The following is a 14,156-nucleotide window of genomic DNA, read 5'->3' as shown; positions in this document are numbered from 1 at the left end:
CTTCTCCAACTCTAGAGGTAGTGCCAAATGATAAGCCAAAGGACCCACTCTTTCCAATACCTCATATGGCCCGATAAAATGAGGACTTAGTTTCCCTTTTCTGCCGAATCTCATAATCCTCTTCGAAGGAGAAACCTTGAGGAAAACTTTCTCACCCACTGCATACTCAATATCCCTTCTTTTCAAATCAATATAGGACTTCTGACGGTCTGATACAGTCTTAAGTCGATCTCTGATTACCCTGATCTTCTCCTCAGTTTGCTGAACAATTTTGGGTCCAATCATCTTTCTTTCACCCACGTCATCCCAACACAACGGGGTTCTACATTTTCTACCATACAAAGCTTCATATGGAGGCATCCCAATGCTTGATTGGTAGCTATTGTTGTAAGCAAACTCAATCAAAGGCAAGTGTGTATCCCAACTACCCTCAAACTCAATCACACAAGCCCGTAGCATGTCCTCCAAGATCTGAATTACCCTCTCAGACTGGCCATCTGTCTATGGGTGGAATGCAGTACTAAAGTTCAATCTAGTTCCTAGGGCTCTCTGAAGACTACCCCAGAATTTAGAAGTGAACCTAGGATCTCTGTCTGATACAATGGATACTGGCACTCCATGAAGTTTCACAATCTCATCGATGTACAACCTGGCCAATCTGTCTAAACTATAGTCCATTCGGACTGGCAGAAAATGAGCAGATTTAGTCATTCTGTCGACAATGACCCACACTGCATCATGACTCTTCTGTGTCTTTGGAAGTCCCATCACAAAATCCATTGTTATTCTTTCCCATTTCCATTCTGGCACTGGTAGTGGATGTAACAACCCAGTGGGTACTTGATGCTCTGCCTTTACTTGCTGACAAGTTAGGCATTTGGAAACAAACTCTGCCACATCTCTTTTCATACCCATCCACCAGTAATGCTCCTTTAGCCCTCTATACATTTTTGTACCACTAGGGTGCATGGCAAAAGGAGACTCATGTGCTTCTTTCAAAATGATCTGCCTCAAATCAACATTATTAGGAACACGCATTCTGCCCTGGTGTAGCAATAGACCGTCATTTCTAATTGAGAATTCGGGTTTCTTGCCCTGCTGAACTTCTTCTAATAACTTCTGATACCTTTCATCATTCTGAGCAGCCTTTCTGATCTGATCAATCAACACTGGCTGTACATGCCATGCAACTGCTGTCTGCCCATCATCATTAATCTCTAAGCTGGCACGCAATGTTTTTAACTCCTGCACCAAAGACAAAGGAGTAACCCATAGACTTGCCATAGTCTTGCGAATTAAGGCGTCAGCCACAACATTAGCTTTCCCTGGCTGATAGTCTATCAGACAATCATAGTCTTTTATCAACTCTAACCATCTCCTCTATCTCAAATTCAGCTCTTTCTGGGTGCCCAAATACTTCAAACTCTTATGATCTGTGTAGATGTAACACTTCTCCCCATACAAATAATGTCTCCAGATCTTAAGAGGAAACACAATAGCTGCAAGCTCCAAGTCATTTGTCGGATAATTCCTCTCATGCGGTTTTAGCTGGCGTGATGCATAGGCAATGACATTTCGATCTTGCGTCAATACACAGCCTAACCCATTGGGAGAAGCATCGCTGTAAACTGTATGTTATTTACCCTGTGTAGGTAAAGTAAGGCTGGAGCCTCTGTCAAACATCTTTTCAATTCATCAAAACTTTGCTGGCATTTATCCGTCCTGTAACACCCTCCCAGTAGCAACTCCGTACATTCTACTGTTCCAGTGACCGGTGTCGGTCCGGACAGCTAGAACGTTCGAAAAAATATTTAAACTAAAGTGAGGAACCATAATTAACTCAAATATTAAATAGAAAATTTTAGTAAAAATTTTAGAAATAAAATACAACCAAGTTAAACGAGCCGGTGCCCTAGCGATGGGTAACCCAGAGAGAAGTTGCGGTTCTCGCAACTAGGAGCCCTAGACTCGGGGAAAAATTCCTAAAATAATTTTTGGGACTCCAGAGAAGGGTCATTGAGGTTCCTATGGCATTAGAATGCCAAGAAAATATTTAGAAAAATTTTTCAATCGGTACAGACAATTTTGACCCGTTAAGCCAAACGGAGGGCATTTTGGTCATTTCGCCTTCAGAGATGATTTTTGGCCGACTTGTCCAGTTAAGTAAATAATTATTATGATCTAAAATATGAATAAATATTGCTAAAAATTGAATTGAAAATGAGTGGAGAAAAGAAGAAAAGAAAATGGAAGAAAATACCAATTATGACATCATATGATGTCATTAAACACTTACCCACCAATCATATTTAATTAACACTTAAATTAACCAATAAAATATGGATAAGAATACAGCAAAAGCTCCTAAAAATTCCAGCAGCCATCACTTTCACAAAACCCACCCGTAGCTCTCAAATTCCATAACCATTCCACCATGAAAGCTCACTAAAGCTCCCAAACCTCACCTTATTTCACCTCAAAACCTTATCCTCTCTTCACTAAAAATTATACCCACACCAAGGAGGAGTGTTTGGCAGCCTAAAAAAGGAAAGAAATTGAAGTCAAGCTTGGGAAAATTCTGCCCTACAAGAGGTTAGTGCCTATTTATACACCTATCTTTCTTATTCCATGTTAATGACTCAAAATAAGTGTGAATTTGTGAACCAAATGAATAAAAGTTAAGTGTATGTAGCCCATGGATTTCGGCTGCCCGTAAGGAAGGAACAAGATTGAGTGTCTTTGATGGACTTGGAGTGCACTAGAGATTATGTTTAAAGTATGTAAATATAAGTATAATGGATTAGTTAGTTAATTAAAGTATGTTGTGAAAATTCATAATGGGAATTAGGGTTTTGAGAGTAAAATTTTGACTTGGCCTATGAAATTGTTAAAGAACATTCTAATGGTCAATTAGTGACCATTTGAGGTAAGTTGACCATAATTTGGACTGAAATATAGCATGGCAAAGTGGAATGGTAGGCTGCCTAGGGACAGCAGCTAGGAGGCTATGAATCTAGCCTGTTTGGACTGCCATATCTTTGGCTGTGTTGGTCCAATTGGTGTTTGGCCAATTGGACATGAAACTAGACTTATAATGGCACATTTTTTCTGAAGAAACCATGCCCAAAAGACCAAAGCAAGAGGACCAAAAGTTGGCCCCAATCCAGGTACCCTGCAAGCCAATTCTACATAATGACCAAATGAACTGTTCATTTGGCCATAACTCACTGTAGAAATGGTCAATTGACTTGAAATTTTTACAGCAACAAGATAAGACATAGACAAACAACTTTCATGAAGAAACCTACCCCAAATTATGGCCAGAACCCATCCAACAAGGCAGTGGCAGTCACTATTCATGGTACTGTAGATTTGGTAAATTCTGCAGAATTGAAATCCGGCCAGCTGTGGTTTTTTGACCATATCTGGAGCTACAAAACTCCAAATGGAGTGATTCAAAAAAATAAATTCAACTAGACAAAATAAGGAACAACTTTCATGTTTACCATTTCCTCAAATTCCCACTGCAACAGTGCCCAATGGAACAGTAAAGTTGGGCTACAAAAATTGAAAATTCTGCTTCTCTTGGTTTAAACTTAGAAATGGTATAAATGCTTAATGCCAACAAGTTTTGAATGCAAAATGTGGTATGTTGGGAGTGTCAAAACCAATGTACCTATTTTCTATCAAAAAGTCAACATTTTTGTTGACCAATGAGGTGAATAGTGACACAAAAAAAAAACTTGAAATTCAAAAATTGAAGAATTCAAAAGTATTAAATGCCCTAGTATACCTAACAAGATTGGTTTGGATAGTTTGGCATGTCAATAGGGTTCAATTAGCAGTACTGCACATGGCAATATGCCATTCTGTGATTTCATGGCTTTCAGCCATTCTGACCTTGCATTGAGATTTGGCCTTGTGCCTGAGATTATTTACAGCTTGGTAGCTGTTCTGTTGCACACCGGGAGATGCATATGTGACCAATGGTGTGACAGCTCGAGGTACTAGATACCCAGTGCCAGTTTACCCGTTATCCAGTCCAGTCGTCTAGTATAGGTTACTTGGGCAACCAAATTAATGAAAGTGAACAAAGTTAATGAATATAATGGATATACCAATACCAAACAAATAAAACATATACATTCACTACATATTTATTTCTTGCTATTTCTTTTATTTTATTATTGCACCACTAAGCATTATTGCTTAGCGCGTTGCTTTTACCATGCGTAGGTTCTGGAGATACAGATCGTGAGCCTAGTAGACCGCAGACTGGGTGAGTCCATCCTGCAGTTATGCACAGTGTCCGTGTCACCTCAACTTCTGCTGTGTATTGGTAGGACAATAGGTTTCATTTTTTCATTTTGTAACTAAATTTTTATTTTCTCATATGTATTTAGAATTATGTAATGTATTTGGATGTTCATGTAAATTATGAAAATTGTATTTGTGAGTATTTGTGAATGGAAAAGTAAATATCTATTTGTGATTTATACTTGATTATCACATGTGATGGATGATTGAGAACTGAAATTGAGAAATGTTATTGAGATTTTGATATTGAGACTTTATTGATGAATTGAAGTTGGAATTGTTTGGAAATTATTTGGAAGTGTTTTTAACAGGTTCCGAAGAACTGTTTTCTCCATTTTTAGTCGGTACCCTGCCGGATTTTCTATAAAATTTTCGGAACCTCAAATAAATTATAATTTCAATAAATGACTTAAATAAATTATATTTCACAAGTTATATTCAAAATTATGATGAAAATTAATTAAGATAAAATAGAGTGTGCCGGTACACCGTGTGGCATAGTTTGCTCGGCTACACTGTAGACGGGTAAGGGGTGTCACATTTAGTGGTATCAGAGCACGGTTTAGGCGTTTTTGGGCCTAGATTGAGTCCATACCATGCATTGCATTTGTAGGAGTCGAGGTGACACTAATGCAGATCTGTTTGTCTTTCTTATTTTGAATAGGATATGGACCTTTCATCTCAAAGAGCAGTCGAGGAGGAAGTGGAGAGTCATGCTCCACTTGCAGCAGCTGAGACAGGGGGCATGGGAGAACCTGCTCCGCCAGCTCAAGCAGAGCCTGCTCAGCCTCCACAGGCCATGTTCCAACAAATGGCCAAGTTCTTCAGACAAATGGCTGGGGTAATGCCAGCACCACCACCACCACCAGCTCTACAGCTGAAATCACACTTGGAAAGACTAAGAAAATTTGGAGCAGTGGACATCTTTGGCAAGAGAGAAGATGATTCTGTTGCAGCCGAGAATTGGTTGAACAGAACAGGCAGAGTTTTAAAACAACTCCATTGCACTCCAGAGCAAAACTTGGAAGCTGCCATATCTCTGTTGCAAGATGATGCCTATGAATGGTGGGACACGGTATCCAGTGAAGTGCAGCCAGAAGCTATAACTTGGGACTTCTTTCTCTCAGAATTCAAGAAGAAATATGTGGGTACTGTATACCCAGAAGAGAGAAGAAGAGAGTTTATTAATCTGAGGCAGAGACAGTTGTCAGTGGCCGAGTATGAGAAGGAATTCATCCGATTAAGCCGCTACAGAAGGGTGATAGTCCCTAATGAAGCTGAAAGGTGTAAGAGATTTGAAGAGAGACTAAATGACAACATAAAGATCCAGCTCACTGCCTTGGGAATCACAGAATTTACCAAGTTAGTGGAAGCTGCAATAAAGGTTGAAAAAGTAAGAATCAGTGAGCAGACCAGAAGGGATAGACAGCAGAAGAGGGGCCCGGGTCAGTCTAGTTCATCTCCTGCACCTGGGAAGAGGTTCAAGGGCCCATCTGCACAGAGTTAAGGCCAGCCACAAGGTCAGGGTCAGTCTCAGGGGCCCAGGCCACAGTTTACCCCTAGGAGAGGTCAGTCCACACCATCAGTGGGCAGCTCTCCAGGGATGGGGTTCAAGGGACCAGCCCAAAGAACTCGCATGTCCACACCGCTGAAGTGGCATAAGGGGAGTGTTGAGAGTAATCGGTGCTGCTAAGGTGTGGGTCGACAAAGCATCACCGAGGAACCGCCCACGAGAACGACTACATTTGCTCCAACACAAGCGCATGCACCGCCTCTGCACCGCAAAGAGGTAGAAAATCTGGCAAATCTAACGCAGTAGGACCATCACAGAGGCATGCATCTAAGCCAGCAGAGAGGCCAGATAACAGACCACCTGCCAGAAATTATGCCCTTAGGAGGAGCAAGATGCCCCGGACGTCATCAGGGGTACGTTCTCCCTCTACAATACACCTGTGCATGCATTGGTGGATCCAGGATCCACTCATTCATACATCTGCATCAACTTACCCGTAGAAAGGGGGATACTAGTAGGGGAGAGTGACCAAGACATTCTGGTCACTAATCTATTAGGCCACAGTGTAGTGGTGAATAAGGTATACAAGGGTTGCCCGTTAAGGATTCAGGGGTATGAATTCTTTGCAGACCTGATTGAGTTGCCCTTCCACGAGTTTGACGTGATTTTGGGAATGGACTGGTTGTCACGTTATCAGGCAATAGTTGATTGTAAATTGAAGAGAATTTCTTTGAAAACTTCTAAGGGTAATGAGATCACAGTTGTGGGGGAAAGGACAGATTTCTTGTCCAATGTCATCTCAGCCACAGTTGCAAGAAGAATGATGAGAAAAGGCTGTGAAGCCTACCTAGCACATGTGGTGGATACTAGGCAGGCTAAGCCAAACCTGAGTGATATAACCACAGAAGAGACTTCCTGCAGGTATTTCTGAAGAGTTACAGGTTTGCCACCGTAAAGGGAAGTTGAATTTGCTATTGAGACAACGCCGGATCAAAGACCCATTTCCATTGCTCCTTATAGAATGGCACCCACTGAATTAAGGGAGTTGAAAACTCAGTTGCAAGAGTTGCTTGATAAGGGGTTCATACGCCCCAGTGTGTCACCATGGGGAGCTCCAGTGCTGTTTGTGAAAAAGAAGGATGGGACTTTGAGGCTATGCATCGACACGGCGATTGAATAAAGTGGTATCCAAGAACAAATATCCGTTGCCTAGAATTGATGATCTGTTTGATCAGTTGAAGGGAGCAGGAGTATTTTCTAAGATTGATCTCAGATCAGGGTATCATCAGTTGAGGGTGAAGGATGCAGATGTGCCAAAGACTGCATTCAGGACCCAATATGGGCATTATGAGTTTCTAGTGATGCCCTTTGGCCTAACAAATGCACCAGCGGCATTCATGGACCTTATGAACTGTATCTTCCATCCATACTTAGATCGGTTCGTAGTGGTCTTTATTGATGATATTCTGGTGTATTCCAAGACTAGTGAAGAACATGATGAGCATTTGAGGATTGTTCTGCAAACCCTGAGAGAAAAGGAGCTGTATGCTAAGTTGTCCAAGTGTGACTTTTGGCTGAATGAGATTGCATTCCTTGGACACATAGTGTCAGCTGATGGGATTAGGGTGGATCCCAAGAAAATAGAAGCAGTGATGGAATGGAAGCCTCCCAGAAATACAACTGAGGTCAGAAGCTTCTTGGGGCTAGCTGGGTATTACAGAAGATTTGTGAATGGATTTTCCTTAATAGCTGCTCCAATGACTAAGTTGTTACACAAAAATGTCAGATTTGACTGGAATGACAAGTGTCAGACCAGTTTTGAGAAGTTGAAGGCTATGTTGACAGAGGCACCAGTGTTAACACAGCCAGTGTCAGGAAAGGACTTCGTGGTCTATAGTGATGCCTCTCATAATGGGTTAGGGTGTGTATTGATGCAAGAGGGGAAGGTGGTCGCTTATGCTTCCAGGCAGCTAAGGCCACATGAACAGAACTACCCTACCCATATCTAGAGCTTGCAGCAATTATCTTCGCACTGAAGATATGGAGGCATTACTTGTATGGTGAAAAGTGCTACATTTACACAGACCACAAGAGTCTGAAATACTTGCCAACCCAGAAGGAGCTCAACCTTAGACAGAGGCGATGGATTGAGTTCCTGAAAGACTATGATTGTGTAATTGACTACCATCCTGGGAAGGCAAATGTAGTTGCTGATGCTTTGAGCAGAAAATCCATGACAACTTTGAGATCATTGAATGCCCATCTAACTTTGATTTGAGATGGAGCTATTTTGGCTGAGTTGCAAGTGAGGCCAACCCTGTTACAGCAGATTTTAGATGGGCAGAAAGTATATGAGAAGCTAATGGCTATTATGAGTAAAATCCCAGAGGGAAAAGCAACTGACTATGGGGTGAAAGCAGATGGGTGTCTGTATTACAAAGGAAGACTGTGTGTACCAGATAATAGGGAATTGAAGGCCAGTATTCTGAAAGAGGCACACACTAGTGTATATGCTATGCACCCAGGAAGTACAAAGATGTATCATGATCTGAAGCTTCAATATTGGTGGCCTGGTATGAAGAAAGACATAGCTGACTATGCGACTAAATGCTTGACATGTCAGCAAGTCAAGGCAGAACATCAAGTTCCATCGGGTTTGCTACAGCCTATACGCATACCTGAATGGAAATGGGATCGGGTCACCATGGATTTTGTAAGTGGTCTACCTCTCACCCGGAAGAAACATGATGCAGTATGGGTGATAGTTGATAGATTGACTAAGTCAGCACACTTTACGCGATTAGATGACTACTCACTGGAAAAGTTAGCAGAATTGTATATCAGTAAGATAGTTAGACTGCATGGAATTCCACTTTCCATCATATCTGATCGAGACCCAAGGTTCACATTGAGATTTTGGAAGAAGTTGTATGAGTCCTTGGGTACACAACTCCACTTCAGCACAGCTTTCCATCCTCAGACGGATGGGCAATCCGAAAGAGTAATCCAGGTAAACAATTGAAACTAATGGAATTGATACAAATATTGAATTGAAATGATAATAATAAAATGAAATATATGTCAGGTCCTTGAGGATATGCTGAGGAGTTGTGTCATTGAATTTGAGGGAAGTTGGGATAGATACCTCCCACTAGCAGAATTTGCATACAACAATAGCTACCAAGCTAGCATCCAAATGGCCCCATATTGTAACACCCCAAAGTTCGGTAGTGCGTTCTACTGCTCTGGTGACCAGTGTTGTCCGGACAGCTAAGATGCCTAGAACTACACTTTGACATGAGGGAGGAGACATAAAATAATGAAATACAAGAAAATAAAATACAAGAAAAACAAAGGAAAAATAATAGCAAAGAAATTTAATCAAGTTAAACGAGCCGGGAAACCTAACGATGGGTGACCGCACTGGGAAGTCACGGCGTGGACCGTTGACTAGCCCTGGAAAACATTTTTAGGACTTAAATAGAACCTTATTGAAGAATAAATATCATTAGAAAGATCAAAAAAAAATTAAATAATTAGTACAAAGAAAAGTGAGAAATCGAAAAACGGACAAAACCCGGTGATACCGAAAAATCGGGAATGCAACCCGAATAGGGGCATTATGGTCATTTGACATCCCGAATTGTCTTTTGACCTAAATGTCCATTAAAAATAAATAATATTACACTTAGAAAATAAAATGAAAAATTAGTTTAGTGGTTCCTAATACAAATAGCTAAAATCATGGGTTAATGTGGAATAAATGAACAATTAGCTTATTATATGATTATTTGGAGTTAGTGGACCATTAAAGGATTAATTAAACACATAGTGGGGCAGGTGTACTTCCATTACACCATCAGAAAATTTCATCTTCCTCATTTCATAAACCTAGCCGACTTGAAGGTGAGAGGAAACCTCCATTGGCGTGTGCATGCAAGCTCATCTAATCCTTCCATTTCAACTCCAATCCCTTAAGTAGCTTCATGAAAGTTTGTCTACTCATCACAAGGAAGAGTTTGATACCAAATTTGAGAAGTTTAAGCAAGGTTTAACAAGCTCCAACCATAAGGTAAGTTAGCATTTTTGAAGATTTCTTTGATAAACTTTTTATACATGTTATGGGTGTTGGTTTTGTGAAGGAAATTTTTAAGTTTGAAGAGTATTGAGATATCCATTTTTGGGCAGTCATATAATCATGTATTGATGAAGTATTTGTACATATAATTGATGAGAATTATGTTGGTTGTGATGATTTAATAACCTAGTGAATTACTTCATATTTATATGGTGATTTTTGGCACTTGGATGGGAATTGATGAATTGTAGGACAATTTGGTGTTGAAGAAGATTTTCGGCAGCTTGGGGACACTTGAATAAATGTATTTATTCATGGAAGTGTTGGCAGAATATTGACATAGAAGGATTGATGGATATGTATATGAACTTGTTGTGTAAAGAGTATGTAAAAACTAGTAATGTTATGTGTATGTGTAATTGTGTTTGGACTTTGGGAATTAGAGTTATATTTGGTGTATTGAAGATAATTGTAATCTGCCCAAAGTGATGTTAATGTAAAGTAATATATAGTTTTGGTAATGTACCAAAACAGATTTGGTAGGGAAGTAAACATATTGCAAGGTAAATGTGTGTAATTGATGTGTGTTAAGCAAAGTAACCAAGGGCAGTGTACATTTTAGCCAATAAGTTTAAATTTGTAACCTCAATTGGTATGAGACCAATTGGAGGTGGAACTAGGCACAAAATGTGCCAACTTTCATTGAGAAAACATACCAAAATTCTGCTTGCAAGGTGACCTAAGAAAATGACCAATTCGGATTAGGTACAATTAGGACCTGAAAAATGACCAATTGGGCAGCAGTGAGTGTTTAGGCCATAACTCACTCAAAACAGGTCCAATTGACCTGAAATTTTAACCATGAATAGTTAAGACCCATACCTACAAGTCTTATGAAGACACCAAAACCCAGAAATGATCAGAAGCAAGTCAAAAAGCTTGCATAAGTTCGGGTCCAAAAACTGGCCGAACCAAAGTTGACCAAATTGACCTAAAATTGACCTAATTTGATGCCATTTGACCAGCAATAGTATAATGACCATAACTTGGTCTACTTAACTCGGATTGACCTGAAATTTTGCCCCGCGTGCAATAAGACACAGATCTACAAGTTTGTAGTTTTGAACGAAACCCGAAAACTAAGCGAACTAGATCGTCCGGCTAGGTCAAACTAGTATCCCGAAATCCAGCAATTTGCAATGAAATGCAAGAAAACGCAATATACATAGAATTGAGTTTGGTAACACGTACCAACCCTAAAACCCTATCGAATGTGACATATAAAGGACACTAAAACCTAATTTACCTAGAAAACATCGAGGGTCGGTATATTAGGTGATTAAGCAAATAAAGGTATTCAGTGAATTGTTTATCGAACATTATCGTTAGAGGCAAATTAATTTAGCACTGAAACACTTCAAATTGTGTTTCTCAGTTAACCAGGACTCAGCAAAAGGGAAAGAAATACTGAGTCAAGACCAGGGGACAAATATCAGAGGTTTGTGCACAACAACTATTTCTTTTGAATTATTTTCAATTGAAATAAATATTGACTATTTGTATATTATTGTTTTAAATTGTGGAAATGTATTTGAATGAATATTTATTGCTTGAAAAGCATTGTAAATGATTTGAAACTGTGAGAAATTGTTTGAATGACATTGATGAATACTTATTGATTTAAAAGCATTGGAAATGGTTTGAAACCACAGCTATCATGTATATTGATTGTATTCCTCATTAGCTTGTCTAGTGGGACGAATTGAATTCCCTCTCTGGCTGAAGTGTTGAGGTGTGTGCCTGTTGAGGACGAATTGGATGAGTACTCATATTTTTGCTAGCTAGCTATGTTATTCCTCATTAGTCATCGACTTTTGGGACGAATTGAATACCTCATTAGCCATTGGCTTTTGGGACGAATTGAACTATGGATCATGATTAAGCTGTGTGTGATTTATTGATATGTATTGTGAGATTGTGAAATGGATTTAAACTCTCATTGACATATACTGTCTTTTGAATTCAAACATGACCTGACTTATGAAAATCTATTGTGATATTGAGAAATGGAGTTTAAATTCTTATTGACCTTTATTGTCTTGAATTTAACTATGATTTTAAGTATCCATTATTGATATGATTTATGAATTGTGATTTAAATTGTATTTGGTTAATGTTGTGCACCACTGAGACATTGTCTCAGCGATAGCTTTCTATTGCTGTTGCAGGTAGAGAGACAGACAGGGCAGCAGACTAGGCTGCATAAACCTCCAGCAAGAGATTTTTGGGTGTAGTGAGTATACCACATTTGGCATTTTGTACTGTAATGTATGACACTGTATGTACATTTTGTTTTTGGTTTTGAGCAGTTGAAAATTCAAATTGTACCTTGAAGTTGTAAATTAATTATGAGTTATTTGACTTGTGAAAATTGTATTATATTTCCTTATCTCAGACTTTGAAAAATTTCTATGGAATTGAGTTGATAAATTGTTGTGTTGAGAAATGTATTGGAGTTGAGATTTGGAAAATTATTGAAGTGTCTTTTACGAGGTTTTCAAGAAGCTGTTTTATCCAAAATACAGATGGCACTCTGCCAAAATTTTCTGAAATTCGGATAAATCAAATGAGTTAATTGTTTCACTTCAGTTCACCAAAGTTTTTAATACCTGTAAATAGTGCTCACCACTGTAAAATAAGTAAGAAAAGTTTTTAAAATCCCTTGTAGTGTATTTAATGGGATATCAGTAGACGGAGTTGGTAATTCATTAGGTATACTACGGGATCATGTTATGCCTTACAGAGGGGTAGGGTGTGACATGTTTTAGTGGTATCAGAGCCAGGTTTTTAAATTCTATTTTCACATGTTACTTGAATATTCTTTCTTCATAGTACAACTACTCAATATCATTGTTTGATACATACAGTACATTACATTATAAAAATGCACTAACAGGAGGAAATCTCCTTGTGTTATTTGTTCTGGAAATCTTAAATCCTCGCATTGAATATGGAAGAGGGTGATCGTTCAGTCGATCAATCTATTGAGGCTGAGGTGCAAGGGGATGCCCCAGGCCTACAAAATGTTAGTGGTTCAGTGACAGACCCTGCGATCTGCGATTTCTGCTCGATTCGCTCGTGAGATGGCTGCAATGTTCCAACAAATGGCTGGTAATGTGCCTACTCAAGTCCTAATACAGACACCAGTGGTACAACCACAATCTCCGACTAGGCAGTATGACAAATTGATGAAGTATGGGGCTACAGAGTTTAAGGGGACAGTAGATCCTCTACAAGCTGAACAGTGGTTAGAAAAGGATGGATAGGGTGTTCAAGAAGCTACATTGTACAGAAGAGCTTAGATTTGAATACTCAGTGTCCTTACTACAGGGGGATGCTTATGACTGGTGGAAAACCATTCCCCACAGTCTGGTAGAGCCTGTAGTGCTAACATGGAATGACTTCCTCAGGGAATTCAGGCAGAAATATGTCCCTGATGCTTATGTAGACCAGAAGCGGCAAGAGTTCCTAAGTTTGAAACAGGGGAACAGATCAGTGGCTGAGTATGAAAGAGAATTTTCTCGCCTGAGCCATTATGCAGTAAGTTTGCTTGCTACCAGCAGGGAGAGATGCAAGAGGTTTGAAAATGGCTTGAAGCCCAGTATCAGAGTACAAGTGATCGGCTTCAAACACACTAACTTCTCTGAACTTGTTTCTCAAGCCCTAGAATTGGAAAGAGTTGAGTTTGAGACTGCTCCAGAGAAAAAGAGATCGGAGAAGACAGAGAAAGAGGGAAAGTCAGTAGAACAGAGTTCCAGTGGTCATACTGGAAAGAGGAAGAACTATGGGGGACATGGCAGAGGTGGCAAGAAATCTGGTAGGGGAAGATATTCAGGACAGAGACCTACCCTATCTGGTCAGCAGAGTACCAGAGGTTCCTATCCTCCCCGCCAATGTGAAACTTGTGGAAAAAATCATGGTGGGATATGCTATAAGGCTATTGGAGCCTGTTATAACTGTGGAGGCACAGGACACTTTGCCAAGGACTGCACGATGGTCGCGAGTTGAACCACCTCCTACTCTGCGGAAGGTCGATTGAGCCTGTCACCAGAAGCTCACAACCACCCAGCAGAGGTCGGGCAGGGGTAGAGGTAGCCCAGCAGGTAGCCAAGGCACAGTAAAACATTCAGAGCAAGATAGTGCTCCAGTCAGAGTCTATGCCATGAGACAGAGGGAAGAGGCCGAGAC

This window comes from Hevea brasiliensis, chromosome 15, assembly GCF_030052815.1.
Source record: "Hevea brasiliensis isolate MT/VB/25A 57/8 chromosome 15, ASM3005281v1, whole genome shotgun sequence".
Lineage (NCBI taxonomy): Eukaryota > Viridiplantae > Streptophyta > Magnoliopsida > Malpighiales > Euphorbiaceae > Hevea > Hevea brasiliensis.
The sequence above is the reverse complement of the archived record's forward strand: the minus strand, read 5'-3'. Positions refer to the sequence as shown.